The 24,177-nt window shown below is 41.8% G+C and overlaps 1 protein-coding gene across 9 annotated transcripts in view; it reads right to left on the bottom strand.

The window, feature by feature from the left end:
* The window catches only part of LOC147030564 (uncharacterized), a 593,272-nt gene that overhangs the window by 467,264 nt on the left and 101,831 nt on the right, over positions 1-24,177 (bottom strand). For 4 of the 9 annotated variants that reach the window (XR_015056446.1, XR_015056445.1, XM_085874762.1 and 1 more), the window contains exon 4: positions 16,045-16,138. The exons of the other annotated variants lie outside the window; for them this stretch is intronic. The gene's annotated coding sequence lies outside the window, so the exon portion shown is untranslated. The remainder of the gene's footprint in view (positions 1-16,044; positions 16,139-24,177) is intronic. 9 annotated transcript variants of the gene reach the window in all.

Below are 24,177 nucleotides of genomic sequence, written 5' to 3'. Positions count from 1 at the left end.
CAATGGTGAAAACATAACCTCCATCCACCTTTGGTGGCAGAGGTAATCAATGGGACGCTAACAAAAGATCAATGGGACTATATATGGGACGTTTTCATGAAGTAAGTACAAGTAGATACTGCAGCACAATGCAGTTCCAAGTGGAAATCGTTAAATCGGAAGAGAATTCATTTTGCCAACAAGATAATGATCCAAAACACACTTCTTATAAAGTAAAACAGTATTTCGAGAACAATGTTACAGCTGGCCGTGAGTCCCATCGAGGCAATATGGGATTCTATGGAAACGGAGAAGAACAAGAACCTAACTAACCTTACCGAACTGTGGAATGTGGCCTAATGCAGGACGTTTGGCACAATATTCCTGGAAGAGTGCTTCAATCATATCCAGGAAGGATGGATAAAAGAGTGATGGCACTCAAGAAGGCAATGAAAAGCACACAATGTATTGGCTGATACTATAATACAACAGTTCTCTCTTAGTTCAAAAAGTGGCGTGGGGAAAGGGGGGATGGAGAGGGGGGTCGATGCCCAAACCATCATTTCAATTTAGTTAATCTTATGTGGGAGAACACTTCTTCATTTTACTCATTGTAATATACATGTATAAAGAGACCACCGATTTTAGAAGAAGGCATTCCCTTCAATGCAATCTTCAATTACAACTCCCTCTCCCCCCCCCACCTACCCCTGCAACTTACACCTCCCCCACCACTTTCCCCACGCCTCACATGCGATAACAGCATGCTTGTTAGAAATCACGAGGCAGAGGCCGTTTAAGATAAAGGGGAGCCTGTGCCGCGTGCACCCACGAGTCTAATAGAGCATCTGCCCGTGAACATTAAAGGGTCAGTCTCTTCATCTCGAGAGGGTTTCTCCGCACTAGTGTACCGGTGGAATGCTCGAGCTCTTTCCTTCTCGCACGTCTTCTTTGGGGACATGATTCTCCAAGGAGCGAGTTTGTGACACGATGGATCGCGGACCCAAATGCTTGGGGGAAAGTCACATCGAATGGCTCAAGGACATTCCCAGAGTTTCAAAGCTAAGATGGACATGAACCTTGAATGATGTTCTTTGTGGGGATGCAAAAAGCCAGCACAGCTTTTGTCATTTTTTTTTTTATGAGGAGAGACAATGAAAGCAGTCTTTTTGTTTTTTTCAATAATAAAGACTTTTTTCTAAAGTTCAATGCCATGGACAGAAGGTCATGTGTCCTCTAGTAACAATGACATATCCAGTTATTTTTGAAGAACCATAACCTTGTTTTCACACTCGCTGCTGTGATTATGGCCAAGTTTTTGCCCCCTGTTGTTTATGTAGTGGAATGTCTTTTCTCCCAATCTGCGTGTCAGGGCATTGATAAAAGCAGGCTAGCTTTCCATTGCCACCAGTGGCCAACTTACTCAGGAAACTGAAGGGACACCTTCTCATGCCCTTTTCTGAAAGCCCTTATTTTTTTTCACCAAATATAAATACTGCATTGATTTTTCTCTTTTTTTTAAATGCTTAATGTTATTTCAGAAAATTACATGTTAAGAAAATGTTCAGTTTCAACAACCAGGGTATAGAGAAGGGTGACCCCTTCAAGATGAAGCCGAGTCCATGGACCTATCACTTTCATATCGCAGACAGATCAGTGGGCTTGGTCTTCTACCACCTCCTTTCTGATATTGCACGCTCTGCTCTATCCGTGCTCTGTCCTCTACCCCCCCCCCCACCCCTCTCCCCCTGAGATTTCTGTATGGTGCATGCAGTCTGCCAATAACCCCCTTCTGGTAAAACTATAATCCAGCATCACTGCTCACCTCCACTCATTAGTTCCTCTTTTTTCCCCACCTGTGGAATCAACTTCCACATTCTCTCCAATGTTATTCTTCCCACCAGGTCTTCAAGACAGCGAATCGCCACCATCTCAGATCATGCCCCATCCAAAAGGATGATCTTTTCTCCCACCATTAACCCTCCCAAAGCCTATCTCTTTCCAAGTTTCCAGTTTTTCCTTCCTGAGAGCTTGCTTCTGCATCAATATTGTCCACCCCGTGTGTCCTCCCCACATCCCTTATTTGTCCAAGTCTCCCTTTATTTTGTCCCTCAACCCTGCTGTTGCTGTGTTTCCCCCTCTTTTTTTTACTGTTCCATTTGTTCTGTAATGTCCTGATCCATTCTATGTTCTACCTCCTCCAGAAGCCTCGACTTGGTTTACAAAAAAAAAAGAAAATTAGAATGGTCACTCACTAGAGTGCATACCTCCGCCAAGCTGATTAGTTTACATTTTGTATCTCACTGATAGGCTGGATCTGGGTTGGGACCTGAACTAAAATTTAATCAGCTTGTTCTTGTCCCCAAACCAACTCATCCACCAAGTTTTGTCCAAATCCAACATAACTTTTTGAGATATCGTGCTCGATGTCATTTTAGACCTCAACTCAATGGTAAAGAATCACTTTAAAAATTCTCGGATTCGGATCTTCACCAAAATCGAATCAATTCTTCCTTGTTGCATACCCAATCTGCCCACCGAGTTTCGTCTGGATTCGTGCACAACTTTCTCAGAAATCCTGCCATATGTTGTTTTTGGCCCGATCTATCATTGGTGAAAAAACACTGCAAAAGTTTCAGATCCAGATTCGGATTCGGATCTTCAGCAAAATCGAATAATTCCGTCCATTTCAAATACCCAAGGTCTCCATAAGAATTTGTCTGAATCCGTCCACAACTTTTTAAGATATCCTGTTCACAAACAAACAGAAAAACAAGAAAAAGAGCAATCAGAGATTGCAGACCCTCGCCAGGACTTCTTTTGAGTGGTGTATTTTTTTATAGGTTTTAGGGTAAATTCAATAAGGCTGCCAAACCATGTGACTAATGACATCACATGTGTGAACCCTTTGTTCCTTATTCACAGGCGGTCATACGTGTAAAGTTTCGCCTCAATCTGGTCTGCCACCTCAGAGAAGATTTTTGAAAGTTTTTTTTTTTTTTTTGTTAACAATATTTAAACAATTTTAGCTTGCCGTGGATAGATTGGGTCCAGGAACAGGGAAAGGCAGAGCAGATGAGGATTTCCAAATTTTAGTCCAGGATTGTTTCTTTAACCCAGTTTGTAGAAAAGCCCACCAGGGGGAGTGCAGTGTTCGACCTCCTTTTAAGTAACGATCCCAATATGGTGGAGGAGGTGGAGGTCAAGTAGCATTTAGGAGCAAGTGACCATAACATTGTGTGTGCAAAGATTCTGTTAATGGTTCGTGTTCAGGATAGTAGGATAAGGCTATTAGATTTCAGGAAGGCAAACTTTGAGGGTATGAGGAGAGAGTTGGGTGATGTGGATTGGGAGACTCCACAAACAGGACAATCAGCATCAGAGAAATGGGAAACCTTCACAGACCAAATGTGTAGAGTACAGAGTAAGTCCATTCCAATGAAGTGTAAAACTAGAAGCAGAGGCCAGGGTGGTTGAGTCGTGAGATAAGTAATGCTATTAAGGAGAAGAAAAAAGCATTTATTAGGTTTAAAATAACAGGACTGGAGTTAGACTTATATTATTATCTAAGTAAACAGAGGCAAGTTAAGGAAATAACTTGGCAAGCCAAAAGAGAGTATGAGTAGGACATCGCTACGAATATTAAACATAATAGTAAGGCTTTCTTTCAGTATATCAGGGGGAAAGAACAGGTTAGGACCAGTGTGGTCCCATTTAGGAATAGCACCGGGAGAGTGGTTAGTGATGAAAATGAGATGGCAGGCTTATTAAACAGGTATTTTCTTCAACTTTTACACAAGAACAGTCAGGAGAATTGCCAATAGCTGAGAGTATCTGTCAAGTTGAGGAAGGGCTTTTACAGAAGATCGAGGTTGGAGTGGAGGAAGTAAAGGAACAGATTGGTAATCTAAGAGAACATGAGGCTCCTGGTCCAGATGGCATGCAACTGAGAATATTGATGGAGGTGGCTGAGCAGGTAAGCGAGATGTTAATGGATATTTTCAACAGCTCACTGGAGTCAGGACAGGTACCGGAGGATTGGAGAGTAGCAAATGTAACACCATTATTTAAGAAAGGATCCAGAGAAGAATTGGGAAACTATGGACCTGTTAGTTTGACTTCAGTTGTGGGGAAGGTGTTGGAGACATTAATTAAGGACCAGATGAGGAACCATTTAAACATATACAAACTGATTAAAGGTAGTCAGCATGGGTTTACCAAAGGTAGTTCCTGGTTAACAAATATTATAGAATTCTATGAAGCAGTGTCTGATTGGGTGGATGAGGGAAAGGCAGTGGACATACATCTAGACTTCATCTAGACTTTAAGAAGGCATTTGATAAGGTACATCGGAGGTTGTTAGCCAAAGTGAGGCTTGTGGAGTGGCTGGTCGGGTAGCTAATTGGATTGTAAACTGGCTAAGTGATAGGAGGCAAAGAGTGGTTGTGAGTGGGAGGATGTCTTGCTGGGAGAATGCAAGTACCTCAGGGATCAGTACTCGGACCATTACTATTCATTATTTACATCAACGATTTGGATAATGGGGTGAAGAGTAAGCTTTCCAAATTTGTAGATGACACAAAGCTTGGAGGTAAACTGGATAGCAGAGGGGGTGGTGATCAGATTCAGGAAAGTATTGGAACTTGCATAGATTGGGCAAAAGATTGGCAGATGGAATTTAACCTGAGCAAGTGTAAAGTGTTGGGGATGGGAAAGAACAATGAAAATAGAGATTACAGGATGCGAGGGGTAATTTTGGAGCGTGTCACACAGGAGAAGGATCTGGGGGTGGTAATCGATATGGGAGGTAAGCAGGCAGCACAGTGCCAGGCAGTTTTCGGTAAAGCAAGTTGGGTTTTAGGTTGTATTCGGAGGGGGATCAAATATAAATCAAAGGAAGTGGTGTTGACATTGTACAGGAATTTAGTGAGGGCCAAATTTAGAACATTGTGTGAAGTTTTGATCACCACAGTTCCGGAAGGACATAGATGCCATAGAGAGGGTTCAGCACAGGGCTACGAGATAGATTCCGGGCCTAGCTAGACTCAGCTATGAGGAGTGGCTGAAGGAGACAGGGCTATATTCACTAAAAAGGAGGCGGTTAGGAGGAGATATGATGGAGATGTTTAAGATAATGAAAGGTATCGATAAAATAAGTACAGATGAATTATTCAACAGATAGTCCATGGGCCCAGGCATATACCGGTACCATCTGAGGAAACCAAACTTTAGGGCTACTAAGTTATTGTTAGGGACTATATGATTATTTCAATATGTGATGACTGTTCCAGAAGAGCAGCTTAGTGTATGTATTTTGCATTTTTACCATTTTACCATTCTGAGATATTGACGTTTTGGGGGAAAATCAAAAAAAAACCAAAAAAAAAACCAAGGACTACTGGGAGGAAGTGGCAGAGCTGAAGTCCACGCAGGAGGAAGCAGACACCTGAATGCTTCTGCATGCTCTGCATGCAGCAGAAGCTGGGTACAAGGCTGTGGTGATCACTGCCGAAGATACAGATGTCCTCGTGCTGTGTCTTGCCTTCAATAAGGACATCCCATGCCCCGTGTTTCAGAAGTGTGGTACGCAAACCCACACACGGTTACTAGACATTGACAAGCTTGCTAGATCGATGGGAGACAGTGTCTGTGATGCCCTGGTTGGACTGCACGTGTTCGCCGGTTGTGATACAGTCAGTGCCTTTGCAGGCCGGGGAAAGATGGGCGCCTTGAAGCAAATGAAGTCGGATAAGACCAACCAAGAGGCCTTCAGTCAGCTCGGTCATTCATGGGAAGTATCCACCGAGCTCTTTCAGAAGCTGCAAGAGGTCACCTGCCACATGTACGTGCCGTCTACCAACACCACGAAAGTCAATGAACTCCGACAGCAACTCTTCTGTGCCAGACGGGGAGAGATAGAGTCCAGTCAGCTTCCACCATGTGAAGACTACCTCTTCATGCATGTCCTCCGTGCAAACTCCCAGACTGCACGTGCCTTGCCAATAGCCTGAAGTGGACTGACATGTGCAAGTTGCGAACCTGCAGCAACCAGCCCACTGATGTCGAGGAAGAGGTTGTAGGCCTCGAGGACTCTGATGCTGATAACAGTGATGAAGACTAGACTACTGATCCATGGTGTGAATGTTTTGGCACAATCACAAGGACATTCATGGCTACAAATATGCATGAGTAAAACATAGTACATAAACATGCCACAGTAGCGTGGTGAAATTTGGGTTATCCATAAATTTCACATTTTGGATGCTTGTTGAAACTTGGGTAGGGGAAGGGCAATTCCTTTAACTGTGGTAAAAACTTGTAAAATGTTCATAAATGTTTTCTTCATACAACATGTGCATGTTGTAGGCTACTGCAGTTCAGTAGCACTACCCACATGACAAGGGAACTTGCATGACAATATTATAAATTAGAATGTACTGAAAATCACTAATCAGCAACATTTTGATAGGCCCTATTGTTCACCCCTTTCTGCCATAAAACAAATTCTGCCTTCAGGAATGACAGAAAGGATTATTCGGATGGTATAAATAAAGCATTTCAGACATGTATTTGTGGTTTGCAGTTCATTCTCGCCCCATGTGGAAACAGCAATTGCATCATTCGTGAATGTTTCTGAGTTTGCCTTTTCGCTTTCATAATGCGGAGGGTGGGTACATTCCAGAGATGATAACTACCAATAAGCTGCCAGTCTGCAATGGTTATCACATCAAAATATGATCTATATATATACACCAATTCAAAAATCATAACTAGGATTGGTTTCCTTAGATGGTACCGACAAGTGGAATTTCTGGCCTGGGCCCATGGACTATAACTGAAATTAAATTGACTTTCACAGATACAGTATTTGAATAATTATTATCTTCCTATAGTGCACACACTTCTAACTTCCCTCAATTGTTTAATGGGGAATAGTACCACAAAAGTGAAAATAACCCAAACTTTTGCACAGTATACTGTACTGTATATTTTTATGAAAATGTCGGGTGAAAGAGGGGATTAATTTTCTAGTTACGTTATAGTCAGTTAAAATTGGTCATCCCATAACACTCAAATTCACGCTGCCAGGACATGGTGTGGAGACAGACCCATGTCTCACAATCAGCCCTTGTGTTGCACTTCTTCTTCTATTATTCTTCCCTCAATCTGGTTATTTAATTCCTCCACCTCATGCTTGACCATAATGGTGCTTCAAAATGGGAAAGCCCAGGTCAGGGAGAGAACATGTAGCCATTGGTGTGGTCAATAGGTCAATGGCATTGACATAATGACTCATGGAGGAATACAGTTCTGTTCGCGGACCCCACATATTCGTGGTTCACAAAATGTGACCTGCTTCAACATTCGCGGCCCTGTGTTTTGTGTAATCACGGTTTTTCGCGGCAAAAAAAAAGAATTACATGCACATAAAACTGTTCTAAAACATTACTAAACATCTTCCACCAGGCACGTTGTAACCGAGTTGCTGAAGATGGTTCCCTCCGTCCCACGAGTTACCCAATTAAAATGTTTCGCCACATCTGACACCTGCTGAGTAAAATGTTAGCACAACGCTTGCATAAGTAAAACACTTCACATCTACCCCCAAGCCCCAGCTGAGTACACCTGGTCAAACGTTTCATCCACCAACATCTCCCACAAACAATGGGCAGATTACTCAGCCCTCCTGCAGCTACCCACAATTCCCAGAGCATGTATGCAGCATGTCCTGGGTCTCAATCATTCTTCTCCTCCCACTGCCTTGACCAGTGTTTTACTTCTTGTTCTGCTCATTGATCAAAATGGTTGCCAAGCACAAGACCAGTGCCAGAAATTTGTCGACTGCCAAGAGGCAGAAGAAAGTGATGAGCCTCAGTCACAAAGTGGATCTGCTGGACCGGCCGTCGAGAGGACAGAATGTGGCTTCTGTGGGCAAACTGTATGGAGTAAATGAATCCACCGTTCGCTGCATACAGAAGAATGAGAAGGCAATCCGAGAAAGTGTTGTGGCAAGCACTGCACCAAGCACCAAAGTGATCACCCACGTCTGGGATGCTTTGACGACATGGAGTGGAGCCTGAGGACTTGGATGCTCTTATCGCCTTGCTTGCCGAGCACTTCACCAAGCAGGAGTTGGGAGCCATTACCAAGGCTTTCGAGGAGAAGGAGGAGGACACAGTCAATGATGAGGAAGAGGTGTTGACATACAAGCTCATGGTCAAGTTCCTGTGGGAGATACTGCAGGACATGCGGTCAATTACCGAGAGCCTGTTAGATGCCTATCCAGTCATGGAGCGTTACCTCAAGTTCAAGAGGGGGTTGGATAATGTGACGCTCCCTTACAAGGAGCGACATCGAAACCTGCAGCTATCTGCCAGGCAACTCTCGATCACAGAGTTACTCCACCCTGGTCCGTCCACCTCAGGAGCACCAGCACCCTTGCCTACCTCACCTGCCTCTTCTACTGATCCTGCATCCCCTTCAGTGAGCGACTCATCACGATCCTCAATGGTTTTTTTTTTTTTTTACTTTTATGCGATGGTTGGTTGAGCACATTTAATAAACTGTTCATCGCATTCCTTCAATAAACATTGGAAACAGTATCTGGTGTTGTTGTTTTTTTAATTTGTAAGCATTTTTTAATGAAACTGTAATCATATGCATTCACGGTCAAATAGATTTTAAACTTTTAACAGTTTGCATGATGAACCAGGAACTGCCGGGAACCCATCGCCCCTTTTTCCATTGAAACAATGCCCCGCTATTCGCGGATTCGCCATTCGTTGATTCGCCATTTGCAGCATTTTTCATCAATCAGGAACTGCCGGGAACCCATCGCCCCTTTTTCCGTTGAAACAATGCGTGATATTCCCGGCTTTACCATTCGCTGATTCGTCATTTGCGGCATTTTTCATGAATCGGGAACCACCAGGAACCTATCCCCCTTTTTCCGTTGAAACAATGCGTGACATTCCCGGCTTTTCCATTCGCTGATTCGCCATTTTTCATGAATCGGGAACCACCAGGAACCTATCACTGTTTTTCCCATTGAAACAATTTGCAGTTGACATTCATGGCTTCACCATTCGCAATACTTTTCACGGGTCTCTAACCACCGGGAATTCATCACCCCTTTTTCCATTGAAACAACGCCCCTCTATGCCCGGCTTTACCATTCGCTGATTCGCCATTTGCGGCATTTTTCATGAATCAGGAACTGCCAGGAAACTATCCCCTTTTTTTCCTATTGAAGTAATTTGTGGTGTTGATGTTTGTGGCTTCACCATTCACAGTACTTTTCATGGGTCACTAACCACCAGGAACCCATCACCCCTTTTTCCATTAAAACAACTAGAAGCACCCGCACCCTACCGGAGCTGTCAAGGGGGTCATGTTATTATATTTACGCCTATTTTCCTCCAAGCGTTCCCAGGATTACACACCCAAAAAATGGTTGCGATCGGTTCAGCCGTTTTTGCGGGACCTGGGAACAGACAATGCCTGGTGTTGGCTTAATGGTTAAGATAGTGGGCTTGGGATCCTAGGGTCCTGAGTTCAAATCCCGCTCAGCTGTTGAATTAACACCAGGTGGGGTTGACTCTGCCTGTCATCCTTCCGAGGTCGGCAAAATGAGTGCCAGCATGCTGGTATACTGTGTCGGAGTGGCGACCCGTCCAGGATTGTTCCCAATAGCCAAGGAGACTGCTTCGGCGGCACCAACGCTCTGCACAGAGTATGGTCCTAATGGATGGATGGATGGAACAGACAGACGGACAGATGGTGAATTATAATAAGACAAGAAGCACCCGCTCCCTACGGGTGCCATCAAAGGGGTCATGTTTTTATATTTATACCTATTTTCCTCCAAGGGGTCCCAGGATTACACATCCCAAAAATGGTTACGATCGGTTCAGCCGTTTTTGCGTTTCCTGGAAACATACAGACCGACAGATGGTGAATTATAGTATGAAGAATGCCCCGCTATTCACAGATTCGCTATTTGTGGAATTTTCTGGGAACGTATCCTCCGCGAATAGCGGGGTCTAACAGTATATGCTTGACTTATTCATATGCAGCCTTGGCTGCATCATTTTCAGGGGCACAGTTGTGCCACTGATGCAACAATGCCCCCCTGTTACCAATAAGCTGGTACTCATTTTGCTGACCTCAAAAGGTTGACAGGCGGAGTAAATCCACCTGGTGTTAATTCAACAGAGAGACAGGGGCTTAAACTCAAGACCCTAATATCTTAAGTCAGCCACCTTCACCGTTAAGCCAACACGAAGCCTACACTATATGTGAGAGGAATGTAGCGAGAGAGGATGTTTGAGTCACAAGTCAATTGGAGAGGGGATTTTGGAGTGTGCGACACAAGAGAGAAGGAAAACCGACCCACACTGTGGGGAGTGATTCCGAGAGAACTGATGAGTTGCGTGTAGGTCATACTACATGAGCTGCCACAATGCACTTGCAAGCGACAGTGATTGTATGCTATGATAAGCTTATCTCGCCTATCCCACCTCATCTCACAGCTGTCGATGGTCCCCAAAAATGGTCCCCCAATCTCCCTCCACAACTATATTTTCCTTTCATTTTCTCCCCCTTTTGTCCTGTGTCCCCAAGCAATTCTGCATGTGATTAAATTTATTGTTACGGTCGGTGTGGAGTTTGATGCCAGCTGTGATATTGACATCTTGAGACAAGAGGCCAGTTCAGTGTTTGCTTTTCACTCACTTCTGGGACATACATCGTTGTACTTCCACCCCCCCCCCCCCAACCCAACCCACTTTAAAAATATATCGGAATAACACTGAACACTTAAATTCCCACTCTGTTGAGAGCTTTCAAGTGGTATATCAGACCAAAGTGACACCATTTTCATTTTTATTTCAGAGAATCATGAGTAATAACAAACCCATATAAGCCCAAGAATGTCAAAGTAAATTTTTCTATCAATATTTAATGTTTGAATTTATTATAGAACAATGAACCCAGGATTTACATTTTTTGAACAACTTACATTTGTCCTGACGTTTGTTCTTTTTATTCATGAATGCCCCACATATTAAGGGTTATAAACAGAGCCATTTAAATGACAGTCAACTATTTCTGGCAAAGGAGATTGCAAAGAAAATAACTGCTTGGCAAGTCCTCCTTTTAATTAGTTTGCTGTGAGCCATTTTTCATTGAAACTTCTGGGAGTGGTCAAAGTCCCAGGCAAATTGTTTTCAACAAATTGATAACAGATCAAATTGTTTTCAAGAGTGGGATTAGAACTCCCATACTAAATTGCTGATTTTGTAGCAATAATGTTGAAGGACAGCGACCACTTGAATTAGATCAGAGACATGAAAGAGGAGCCTTTCGTCAACATCTTCGCTGTCCACATGGATAAGAGAAATGTCACTGACAAAAACAATGTGGAATACTGGTTCATTAGTGATGAACATGACCAAGGATGGCTGCTCATCAAAGAGGACCTGTTATTGGAGACTAGCCAGGCCTCTGTAGAAGAACTTGAAGTGAATGATCCTGTCCAAAATAAAAGAAGAGTGTGCAAGCTGCCATAACTCCCTTATTTTACAGAATAGGATGACACGACGTATTTTTAACTGCCACAACTCAAGACTTTTCTGGACATAAAGTTTAATTTGTCAAGAAAGATTAAAACCTATTATTGGGTCATCACTTCAAACCCTGAAACTGGCCATTCCACCTCTTGAACTCACCTGTCTACATCTACATGTAAGTAAACAAGGAAATTAGACACAGGTGGAGGCCATTCACCCCCATCATTCTTGCACCACATTAGTTTATCAACACAAGATTAAAAGAAGAAAATGCAAAATGTTAAAAAAAATAAAAAATAAAAATTAATAGTGTTTCTTTGTAGTTTTTGTATTTCCTCTCCCCCTCCCCCCCAGGGAGGGGGCATGGGCTTGATTAAAAAAAAACACAATATCAACCACACAACACCCCTTGACGAGACTCCCACCAACAGCATTCCGTACACATGCACACAATCATCCATCAATGCTCAAGCAACTTAAAAGTCCTGCCAACATCCCTATACCCCTCAAGCTCCATAACTTCCAGGTACCTATCTAATTCCAATTTAAACTTATCCACTGTTTCTGCTGAACATCTGACTCAACCCTTTGATTCACTTCCCCTGGGACACTTTCATACCCCTTAAAAATAATTTTCAAGCTTGTGCAACACTGAGTAGCATGCTTAATTGTGTGGTCCTTTCAACATTGGTGAAGAGTAATGCACAACAGTTATGATTACTATTGGGAATAAAAGAGCATTGAGGTTCTGGGAATAATCAATTAACTCTGCCGATGCTAATATGGACAATCCCATTGCCAGTTTGTACAACATTGCATGTAGTTGGGATATTCCAATATGCTTCCACGTGACAAATAATTGCATCAATTTAATCAAGCTTAGAATCATTGATCCTCATATTTTAAAATATGAGAGGGGGTCAGACTATTATATGAACGATACACAATAGTCCAACATGCAAAATTAAAGGTTTAACGAGGTGTTATGCAGAAATAGAAAATATACATTTCGGTATTTTCTTACTAAGTATATATACTGTAGTGTACTATACTTGTAATTTGAAAATTAACAAAATACGTTGCATGTTTTGGGACTATTATGAGCATCTCGCTTCTTCGAACTTTTTGAACCCTCCTCGAAACATAAAAATAATTATACCCAAATGGAGCACCATTAATCGTGTCGAAACGGAATTGAAATCACAAAAATATTAAATGAAATAAATTTAAAGCATTCATAATAGATCGCAGGGTATTGGTTCTTCTGTAATGTGTTGTGTGGCCTCTTTTGATTGTGAAAAAAAAAAACGTGAACACACATTTTACTGTACCTTCCTGCCCATTAATCATGCTATTAGGCATCACTGCATTCACGAAACTTAAAAAAAATAATTCGATCATATTTTTAGAGCAGGAGTTATAAAATCCATTCCCTATGCTGGATGCCTGTATTCCTTCATATTTGTCGTCATTATTTCATTGTAGCACATTGAAAATGTGTTACGATGGCACTTATGACCACTGATGAGTGTTAATCAAGGACATGGGACAAAGGCGGTTTCAGTTCATAAGCACAGCCCATAGTTACTTTGTCACCATCCTGGAGACAACACCGACATAGCTCATTAAAAGCCTATTGTATTACAAGTTCAAAATTGCCATCACAGTTGTCAGGCCAATTTAGCAGATAAAGGGAAAATTACAGTGCTCCGCTGGGAATGGATTGGGGCTGTGCTTTTGAAGACTCACTTGTGACAGCAGACGGGCTGTTTGGAACCGGCATAGGTCAGGCTGTTTGAAATGGAGCGATTTCATCTAGTCCTCGGAAGCAACGTGCTGAGTAATGACGCGATATTGATCTGATTTTGCATCAAATGTACCGTCATTATGGAGTGCTTCTTGTCAAAGATAACACGCTAATATGATTTGAGTAAAAGGCAGATGGTTGTTTGCTCTTTCTAATCATGTATTTATGATACAAGTTGTACTTCAGCGTGGAAGATGAATTGAAATGATTTCAATTGTTATATTTCGTTTGTGTGCCTTCCCTTCGTCTTCCAATTCCTCCTCCGATACGTAATCCCTCCACTGCCTCCAGACATAAACACGGCCTGGACAACATACTGAATGGTGACAAGTTGGTATACTTCGTCTCTATGACTAACAGATCAAATCAGAAAGAAAAAAATTCTCCAGTGAAGCACCTCGCCATTCAGTAGAGGAAGAACAAAATTGGTGATGAATATTCGCACCCTATCTTGGGTCAAGAAAAGCCACTTGCAATTCCAATATGGCTGTTGTTGGTGTTCTTAAATACGGAGCTAAACATAAACCAGAAAGAGAAAGGCCTAAACTCTGTGTTCTTGACAGTTTAATCACAAATCTTTGACTAATGCCAAAATTATTTTTATATCTGTCTTAAATGTAGTGGCACTCTTGCAGTCATAAAGTCATATTTTTGCAGAAGGATTGAGAATAAACCCGATGGAAAGGAACCCTTATTAGCTTGAAATGTATGATGCATTAAACGATGAATTGCCAGAAGGCATTGTCTCTACAGTCATTCATAATTGTGCAATTGAGTGCATTATTATTATTCAATGTACCTCTGATTACACTTCATTTCAGACTCGTACTGTCACTTTCCGACAATACTGCATAGTATCTCATAATGGTTGGAAATGCAGATTTGCCACAGAGAATAGGATGGCTAGATATAGACATATACATATACATCTACATGTACATATACATAGTGTTGCGGTTATAGAAAAGACCCTGGGGAGATACATCCAGCTCATAAAATAACTGTGGAGTTTAGCCATTTCCAGAGTGATTGTTGAGTTAGGTTATCCATCCCTGTATCAGGGGAAAGGGAGATGCGTTGTGATTTTAGGTCGAACCTTCCCCATTGTTTTCTTCCTCATTCCCAAATTTTCATTTTCTTTCAATCCTCATTCCCAAACCTTCAGTTTCCGTCTCCAAATTAGAACCTCATTTCCAAGCCTTCATTTTCTGACACACTGACCCGAATCGATCGCCATTCTCAAACACGCATTCTCAAACCTTTATTCTCTGACACCAAGACTCCAACCCCCATTTTTATGCTTGACTCTCAAGCACATATCATCAAACAATGTCACCTCACGAGTATTTCAGCCACAAAAATCACCATTCCAGGCTATAATAATCGTAACTCTTTGTTGTTCCTGCATCCCAGGCAAAGCGGATCAAAATAGGCTCTTCCTGAAATGTGATAACTAATCACGGCTGCAGAGTCGCAGTGCACAAAAGCCAATCGGTACTGGATGTGAAAGCGGATGTGATTGGCAACAGAGTGGAGGGCCAATAATAATAAAAAAGCCATCAGTTCATGTGGCAGAGAGTTCATGTGCCGATTGGATGCTGAGAAGCATTCTTCATGGAAAAGAAAACAGTCTGGTCCAAGAGTGTACTAAGCGGGAAGCGAGCCGCTCTCCAAGCGAAACTGAGGGTACCAAGCGGGAGGCAGGACATTCCCCAAAGGCCAAGAGGAACGGAAAAGCGCTAGGTGCAGCGTGGAGAGCCCAGGGACCCCTCCCCACCCCCCATTCCCGTACCCACCCCCCCGCCCTCGCCTCCAAAAAATATGGCACCCATGATGGTGGTTGGTGAATGTGGCACCTGTCTGTATTTCGTAAGGCCAGTTGTATAAGGGGTTCTTGAGTGCTTGGGGAAAAACTTTTCTTGGTGTCTTTTATTTCAATACATGCCTTGTAAATACTTGCATTGCTTTAAATACATGCTTATGTTTGGTAAACAATTCAAACCTGCTCAATTGCCTCTTTTCCTTCATTCGTCTGACATAGAGTGTGCATATTTGATCGCTGAGAAGTTCTGCCCCACCGATTCACGACACAAGTTAGCCAACATCCCCCCCCCCCCATGGTTTGCTCACCCACAATAAGTAGACAGGGATTGGGGAGTGGGGGGTGGGAGGTGTTTGAGGGTGTGGTTACCTAGTTAAGGTAGTTAATCTAATAGTAAGGTAATGTGACAGAGGGCGAGAACCCTGCTGGACTTAACTACTTTAACCGGTGTCCATGATTGGATAACAACCCATCGGGCTGTGGAGTTATCCGTGGCCTAGTGGCCTCAGAGTCAATGTTCTAGCGGCGAGTCCGAGTAAGTATCTTGTAAGCGCAACATGCTCCCACCAGATCCATTGATTTAAAACTTACAACTCAATTATTATAAGTTATGTAAAATATCTCATAATTTTAGGAATAAACATCCCCCTTTTTTGTTCACCTACCTGTGAGCAACATTGCAATAATGCCCAGGCTGCAATTACCACCCCTACATAGGTTTAGCACCTTATCCCACACATGCCATCAATTAGTGGTGCTTCATCCCTTGCATGTCAGAGGCTTGGGGAACAGTTCTCTCAATACTAAATTCATTCCTTAAAGATAGGCTAGGATGAGTGTTTGCATAAGGTTAGAGTTTGCCACACCTCTGTCGCACCTCTACTGTAAAATGTGAAGGATGGAGCACGAAAGAGCCATCTTCTCCTTGGAATGGGTGGATTTGGGGAAAATTTGCTGAACCTGTTTGGGAAAAAAATAATTAATGCTCAGGACAATTACAGTGTCAGTATATCTCTATCTCTGTCTCTCTCAATCCCCCACACATTTTGTATAATGCTAAATTGAAGCAATCGCGGCTTTAAAAAAATAAAATAAATTAACTTGCTCTCAGCTCGGGGAAGAGCTACGATACAGAACAAAATCAGAACACAACACAACAAAGGGAACCGCAGGAGAAAGGGGAAAACACCAACAGCAGGGCGGAGGGAGAAAGTCGATGGAGACGGACAAACAAGGAATGTAGGTAACGAAATGGGAAAGGGAGAATGCAAAGGGTGGACAATATGGATACATAAGAACATCTATGGAAGGGGTGTGGGGTTGTCTTAACACATAAAGAGATAAAAATGCATCTTTGCATCGCCACAAATATTTTAGATTAATTATTTTATAGGATTTTAGGCTGTTTTAAAGTTTGAGTAAGTTTTAGAGGTTGCTCTTTTTGAGGTTGAGGTTTTAGTTTTAGAGGTTGCTCGAGCTGGCAGTAAATTATTAAATCCTTGAGTTAAACTTCCAATGCAGGTGATGATCAGGTTGCCATACCCACCCCTCTCTGCCCCCCCCCCCCACCTGAACACTTTGTGGTCGACTCCTAATGTATTTCGCGACACTTCCGATAAGCAACATATTGTGACCTATGAAAAGCAATCGGGGTCACAAATCCCTCTCAACGAATTAAATGTAAAAATTCTAATGAAAACCCTGCATGGATCTTATATGAAAATGACTGCAGCTGCTATCACACTTTACAGAGAGGAGTAAAAAGGTGGGGGGGGGGGTAGGGGGAGGGGCAGACAGGTAGTGCTTTTGATGATGTCTGCACGTTTAATATTTCATATGAACCAGCTTTGTCCTCTTTCAATAAATTATAATTGGACCATTTGTTTGCTATTCATTATGAAAGATTTGAGATAACCATTTGCTTAACTATTATCACTTACAAAGAAATTAATATTTCACCCTCGATCTCTTTTCGAGCCAATGTGGAATTTCACAACTTCCTTTTAGGCCATCTGTGTTTTTTAGGCCATCTGTGTTTTTTAGGCCATCTGTGTTTTTTACATGTCAATCTCAATGGCATCCATTTGCAAGCAAGCCTCTTAACTTAAGCTGCTTTCACAATCGCATAAATAAGTCGCATTGCTTCACGCTAAATGCACGTTGCTGTATTTAAAGGATTCGCATTCTTGGAACCTTTTACATTTGTGGGAGGAAATATGTGCATTCCTGGGGCAAGTGAATCAAAGGGAAGTGGACAATTTTTGATGCCTCCGCTGACGAAGTCGCCCATGGCAATATGTTTTCGGTTGTCCGTCTGTCCGTATGGACATATATGTATGTCTGTCCATGCTAATTTTCTCTGTTTTTTCTCTGCAACCTCTTATCCAATTGACAGGAAATATTCACCATACGTGCGACTACTCATGTAGAAGGTTTTAATAATAATTATGACCTCATGGGTCACATGGTGTGGCAGCTATGTTGGAAAAAAGGAAAAACTTTGGAACTCTGAATCTCTGAAACCACTCCATAGAAAAAAAAAAAACATGAAACATGGCACATGTCAAGTACTCCCCATGTGAAACAAGTGTGATTGGTTGTTTTTGAAGATGTCATTGGTGGCTTCGTTCTGACGTTGTAATTGCATTTGTCGAACGCTTCATCTGATCACTATGAACATTTTTGAGGGTCATCGAGGGATAAAATGGTTCACAGAAAAAGCTTGATGATGTCATCAGTCACGTGGTTCGACAGCCATATCTTTTTTTTTTTAACATAAAAACCTTCAAAAATCTTCTCCAAAAAAGCTGAACATATCGAGGCAAAACTATACAGGTATGATCACCTTTCCATGAGGAACAAAAGGTTCTCCGCCTATGACATCATAGGTTTCAGGGTTTGGCAGCAATAATTTTTTTTGAAGATAAAACCTTTAAAAACCTTCTTCTCCAGAACAGCTTGACAGATCGAGGGGAAACTTCATCCACATGTTCTCCAATACTTGTGGATACCAGGTTGTTCACAAATAATTAATAGATCCCATGGTCTGGCAGCCATGTTGGATTGAATGAAAATATTTTTAAAAATTCTTTCTCTTGAACCGCATCATCAATCAACATGAAACGTCACAATTATGATCGAGTAATCATGGGGAATATATATTTTAAATTTCAATCTGATCGGATGCATGGTCTGACAGCCAGAATTATTTAATATTTTGAATCTGCGTTCAGGGATTTCAATCAAACTGGGTACATGTATTATAATGAGGTAATTACATGGGTGGAGGCATATCTGGTGACATCACAACATCGAAACGTGCCCTTCTAATTTTTTTATTTTAATTCCCCCTCCTCGGATGTATTTTTAAAAGGCCCTTCAGCAAATGTGGATTTGTCTGCACTGTCCAACACGTTGTGCAAAGGATCTGTCATGCTGCTTCTCGACATAACTACGTGATGAATACATGACAATAGAGCATCACATCATTGGCACACAACTTGTTCCCTGCCTCTGTTAACGTGGGCCATTGTATTTTATGCAATGATAGTTCCATCTTGGTGAGGGTGGATCTTCATTTTTTTCTCTATTTTTTTTTTTGAGTGTGACAACAGCTTCAAACACCAGCCTGTAACTTTTTCTCCAACAGAGAGTGCCAACAGGAATGCCAGCAGTTATGCACACCAGCTAATCAGCTTGCACTTGATATATACAGTACTTCATGCCCAATATTTGAGTTTGTCGAAGGAGACAAACAATGTCGAATTATCTTTGTCTTTATTGCAATTTTTCTTGCAAAATAAATTTTCTTGGAGGAAGGATATTTGGCAATGTTCAATACTACCGCAACACCAAAATTACTTCTTCCACGGCCCAAATTAATTCCACTTTCTTGTGGAGTCAGCCACACAGCTCTTCGAGTGTGTATATTCATCAGCCGGCTGCGCGGACCTGTTGTTTGACTGGTACACAAGATACTTTACTATGTGCAATATAATTTGAATTCAGTGCAAACTTAGTTGTAGTAGTAGTCGTAGTAGTTACATGAGTTTGAAAGGAACGCAAAGGAAAAATTGGTTATCTGCATTTACGACTCGTTCTCAAGCAAGAGAAAGCAATGTCCCTTGCAGAATAAATAAGTTGATCATTACGGGCAAATAAACACGAGCCAGGCTCTCTTGATTTTATTTGGAAACTCTGCAGCTTATTTTGTTTCATTACAAGAATGTCAGACCTGGGATTTCAAACATCTTCACCCATCAATCATTCTTCATTTCAATTCCCTACTCTCTCCCCTCATAGTTGAACAGTTTATGTTTTGTATCCCACTGATAGGCCAGATCTGCATCCAGACCTGAACCAAAATCTAATCGGCTTGTTTTTGTCGCCAACCCAACTCATCCACCAAGTTTTATCATAATCCGTCCATAACATTTTGAAATATCGTGCCATATATCGTTTTTGGCACCATCTCTCAATTGTGAAGAATCACTGGGGGAAAAAAAATCTAGAATCTCGTTCCTGACACTCACCAAAATCGAATAAATTAATTAGTGCCACACACCCAACATGTCCACCAGGTTTCATCTGAATCAATCCATAACCTTTTGATATATCGTGCTATGTATCGTTTGTGGAGCTATCTCTCAATGGTGAAGAATCACTTTATAAATCGTAGTATCCGGATCTGTATCTTTACCCAAATCTAATCAATTCGTCCTTGTTACACATCCATCCGAGCCAGAAAGTTTCGTCCGAATCCGTCCATAACGTTTTGAGATATCCTGCTCACAGACAAACAGACAACCGGACAAACGGGTGAAAACATAACCTCACCTTCTGTGGTGGAGGTAATAATGGTATGAACAATAATAACTAGAAGTGCACTCAGTAGAGCACGTACCTCTGCCACACAATGCCTGATCCACGAGAACATATCGGGCCCAATACGTTTTTTGAAATATCAGGCTATATATCATTTTTGGTCCTATCTCTCAATGGTGAAGAATCACTTTAAAAATCAAATAATTCTCGTATCCAGATACGGATTAAGATCTTCCCCCAAATCGAATCAATTCGTCATGATCACACACCCAACATGTCCACTAAGTTTCATCTGAATCTGTCCAGAACTTTTTGAGATATCCTGTTATATATTGGTTTTGCCCTATCTCTCAATGGTGAAGAATCACTTTAAAAATTCGAGTAGTCGGATCCGGATCTGGATCTTCACAAAAATCGAATCATTTCGTCCTTGTCATACCTGTCCACAAAATTTCATCCAAATCCGTCCACAAATTTTTGAGATATCTTGCAGACACAGACAAACACACAGACACAGACAAAGTGTCTTGCACACAAACAGACAGAGAGGGGTGAAAACAGTCTCCTTCACCTTTAGTGGCAGAGGTAAGAATAATTATAATAATCATAAAAATAATAATAATAAAGATAATACTAACATGGCTGAGTCGATAGCCTCTTAGGCTAAGTGATTGAGAAAATGTATAATTAAGGCAAAAATTACATTGAATACAAATGCAATTCAATTATGCAGAACCCACGGAAATTCTACACAATGTAAATATGACTTGAAGTCCACAAAACACTCCCACCCAACCCCAAGTCCTCAACCCCCCCCACCACTCAACCCCGAGTCCTGAAACACCCCCCACCCCCAACCCAAACCCAACTCTAAAACCTCCTCCACATCACCCAAGCCCACATCCTCAACCCCCTTCCCACCCACCAAACCTCAAATCATCAAACCCATCCACATCCAATCCAAAGTCCTCAGTCCCCTTACACCCAACCCAAAGTCCTCCACCCTACCCCCCACCCATCCCCAAGTGCTCACCCCCTCCCAACCCAAACTCCTCAACTCTCCCACCCATCCCAAGTCTTCAAACCTCTCCCCATGATACCCCCCCCCCCATACCCAGTGTCCTCAACCTCCTGCAAAAAAATATCAACCCCCTCTCCTAACTCTGCCCCTCTCTGCCCCCCACCCCAACTCTCTGTGCTCTGGCACCTCCCTCTCTGTTCCCATTCATTCAGAACAATGTAAAAAGTAAATTAACAAGCTCAAATGAGCTAAGATCCTCGTCCTCTTAATGATGACGTCATAAAACGAATATGATATCATTGTGATGTAGCAGGTTTGCGATAAATTATCTGCGCTAATGCCCGGCTTGATTTCCGCAAACAAAATTCAAACAACTTGCCGAGTTTCAGAGATAATGGTACAGTTTCGGTGATTTCCATTAACGGCGATATTATGACGTCAACTTTTTTTCTAGGAAGAATTTCCAAAATCGGAGATGGTTACTGCCTGTGCGTGGGCTTTCTGCATATATGTGGCAAGTTTCACGAAGATCCGATGAAAACTCTGGGTTGTGAAACAAAAAATGTCAAAAAATAGGAATGACGTCATAAAAATTGACATGACATCATGGTGATGTATAATATGTGTGGTAATTCATCTCTGCTAACGCCCTGTTCGATTCCCGCAAGCAGAATTCAAAAAGCTTGCCTAGTTTCGGAGATAATTTTTTAGGCGATTTCCATTAGTGGAGATATTTTGACGTCATAACTTTTTTTTCAAGGAGGAATTTTCAAAATCCGAGATGGTTACTGTCTGCGCAGGGTATTTTTACATATACATGCCAAGTTTCAGGAAGTTTCGATGAAAACTGTTGGCTGTGAAACAAAATAGTCCACAAGAAGAAGATGAAGAACAACAACGTGAGTAAGACTTGGAGATCCTCCACGAGGATCTAAAAATACCACGTTTAATTCACAATCTCGCGAGATAACCAAATCTCGTGATTCTTCAGTAAAAATAGGGGATAAGTAAGCTAAATGAGGAAAAAACAAAAACATACAAGGTCATTGGTAATGAAAAAGATAATATACAACCGGAACTTCTGCTTGGACAAAGACCTTTAGAATGAAATGGGTTTATTTTATGGTCCCTGGTCGAGTCCTTGAAGAGACAGTGGTCGGAAAGACAAACAAACAGGACTGGAGATTTCATAGAACACCTAACCCCACAGTGTTTAAGTATATAATTAAATTTAAATAAAATAACGATTTTAAAGGTTGTATCAAAAAAAAAAAAACTGGAAGTTTAGCGTCGTTGAAGCAGTCCAGGTGGAACACCACCTTATTTAACATGTTCAGGTGCAGTATTGCAAAACTGGGCGTTTTTTGAATCCTGGACTGGAGTTTTTTTTTGGAAGCCTGGACTGAAAAAGTGGAGGTTTGTGAACCTTCCACGTCTTCAAGACTGCACTTCACCACCATCTCAGATCGTCCCCAATCCAAAACCATGATCATTTTCACCCTCATTAAGCCACCCCACTCCCTCCTCCTTCCAAATTTCCAGTTGTGTTGTAGGTTTTTTGTTTTCATGTAATCAGGGTTTTTACCTTCACTAACACTTCCGCCATCTTCATCTGAATCGCTCACATAAGGCTCAAAACGATTCGGCTCCATAATTTCCCCGAAAGTGTTTCCATCACTAATTTTGTCTTCAATAGTGTCTTCAAAATTTCACTGATCAGTTTCAACATATTGCGAACTTTCAGATTTGCGAATGATGGTGGAATCAGTATTGGAATCCGAGCTTGACAGGCACCGTTTCTCGATGTAAAGCCACCATTTGGATGAAGGTGGGTTCATAATGTGATGTCACTGGCAAAATCAAAAATCGACACTCGAGGGCTCTTTTTGATTGTCAAAAATTTTTCAATCAATTTCACCTTCAAATTTCTCCATGATTCATGATTTTCAGAAAAAAAAATTGCGTTTGGGTTCCCCTTTAAATATCTCACTGTTAGTGTCTTACTTCGACCACGCCGACGCTTTGTAAAGAGAGTGGTATGATGATGATGATAATGATGATTACGACGACGACGACGATGATGATAAATGGCAACGCCATTTGTGATATTTACAAATCAACATTTCTGTAAAGTATAGAGAATTGGTCTGCTCTTTCACCGAGTTGTAATTTGTAAACCTCAAAATTGTAATTGTTGCTTTAAAACAGCCTTTCGTTCAGAGGCGAAGCAAGAAAAACCCTAGTTTCGGGAAAACGCGATGTACAAAAATGCATGCAAGGTGACAATCTTCAGGGCAGGTAAAAATTGAGGAAAATTGGTTTGAGGTCACGTGCCTCCTGGTGGCCTGGCCCAGTAATTGCGGACAAACACAGTCACCACAATTAATACAGACAAGGCAGCGTGCGTGTGTCTACCTTTCTTGGCCCGTTGTCATTTTTTACAACAAAGTTAGACTGAGTTCTTGGACCCTTCAATGAAAATGGTTGATGAATCAATTGACATCCTAAATGTTGATGAAAAATAAATTGGAGTGTTTGTTGAAAGAAGTTTCAATTTCGATACAATCAAATGCAAGCTCCATGAAAAAAAAACAAAAAACAAACTGCTGCAGTGATGAACTCCAGAAAAACATGCAACGAAGGAATGAAGATCTCTCTTCCTCGTTCTTTCATGGCTTCAATTGTTTGCAGCCTCTTGTGGGGTCGGGCAGCCAACGACTTTAAAGTCTGTGTGAAGGCCAAGTTTTTCACTAACCGGCTGGCCAAGCCAGACCATTTGACAGAAGGTGTTTCGGGCAGGAATTTGTAATTTGTTCAAGGTATCAGCAATAACTTGGCTCCTCTTGGAAAAAGACACTGTGCAATATTTAACATCGATAAATGACCAATGCTGGTAGATGGGTCCTTTGACTCAACATCCTTCTGATGGACCGCACACACACACATTGAACGTAACCCTGCATGAGAAACACTTGGATGATTAGCTGGGCCGAGATTCAAACCCAGGTTAAACAGCTCTTATGGAAGCTTTATCCTGCCAACCCAAGAAAGTAAGACTGGAATGAAAACTGGCAAGTGAAAGGAAGCGAAGAGTGGCCGTGAGTGAGAGGATGTCTCTCTGGGAGGTTGTAAGTAATGAGGGTACATCAAGGAT

Source organism: Eptatretus burgeri, chromosome 3, assembly GCF_056783735.1.
Source record: "Eptatretus burgeri isolate ZD-2024b chromosome 3, Ebu_testis_v1, whole genome shotgun sequence".
NCBI lineage: Eukaryota > Metazoa > Chordata > Myxini > Myxiniformes > Myxinidae > Eptatretus > Eptatretus burgeri.
This window is presented reverse-complemented; position numbering and strand designations above follow the sequence as displayed.